Source organism: Mastomys coucha, unplaced genomic scaffold (assembly GCF_008632895.1).
Source record: "Mastomys coucha isolate ucsf_1 unplaced genomic scaffold, UCSF_Mcou_1 pScaffold20, whole genome shotgun sequence".
Lineage (NCBI taxonomy): Eukaryota > Metazoa > Chordata > Mammalia > Rodentia > Muridae > Mastomys > Mastomys coucha.
Window position 1 is genome coordinate 31,210,384 of NW_022196903.1, and position 550 is coordinate 31,210,933.

At 45.1% G+C, this 550-nt stretch overlaps 1 long non-coding RNA gene across 1 annotated transcript in view; it reads left to right on the top strand.

The window, feature by feature from the left end:
• The window catches only part of LOC116098729, a 25,946-nt gene extending 25,429 nt beyond the window's left edge, over nucleotides 1-517 (top strand). The window contains exon 3 of the long non-coding RNA XR_004121927.1: nucleotides 170-517. This is a non-coding gene — a long non-coding RNA (uncharacterized LOC116098729). The remainder of the gene's footprint in view (nucleotides 1-169) is intronic.
• The last annotated feature ends 33 nt before the right edge of the window (nucleotides 518-550 follow it).

Sequence of the window (550 nt, forward strand, 5' to 3'; positions counted from 1 at the left end):
GCCTCGAACTCAGAAATCTGCCTGCCTCTGCCTCCCAAGTGCTGGGATTAAAGGCGTGCGCCACCAGCAGCCAGCTGTTCTTACTTTTATGTTTCCACCTCCTCCCCCATAAAAACAAATAGCAGCAGTAACAATAACAAACTTTCAATTAAAAATCTTCTATTCATAGGTGAGGCAGGCATCCAAATTGAAGCTCTCCATCAGGTCGCTTCTCTTGGAAGAGGGAGAGGAAGAATTATAGGAGACAGAGGAGTCAAGGACACCAGGACAACACAGCCCACAGAATCAACCAAGGGATAATGGGGGCTCACAGAGACTGAAGCAGCAATTATGGAATCTGCAAGGGTCTATGTTAGATCCTTTGTATGTATGCTATGGTTGTTGGCTTGGAGATTTTGTGAGTATTCTAACAGTGTGAGGAGGGGTGTCTCAGACTCATATGCCTACTCTTGGGACTCTCCCCTTTTCTCCTACTGGGTTTCCTTACCTTACAGTCAGTTTAAAAGAGCTTCATTTCCAAATGAGGGTTTGTGCCTAGTCTTATTTGTAT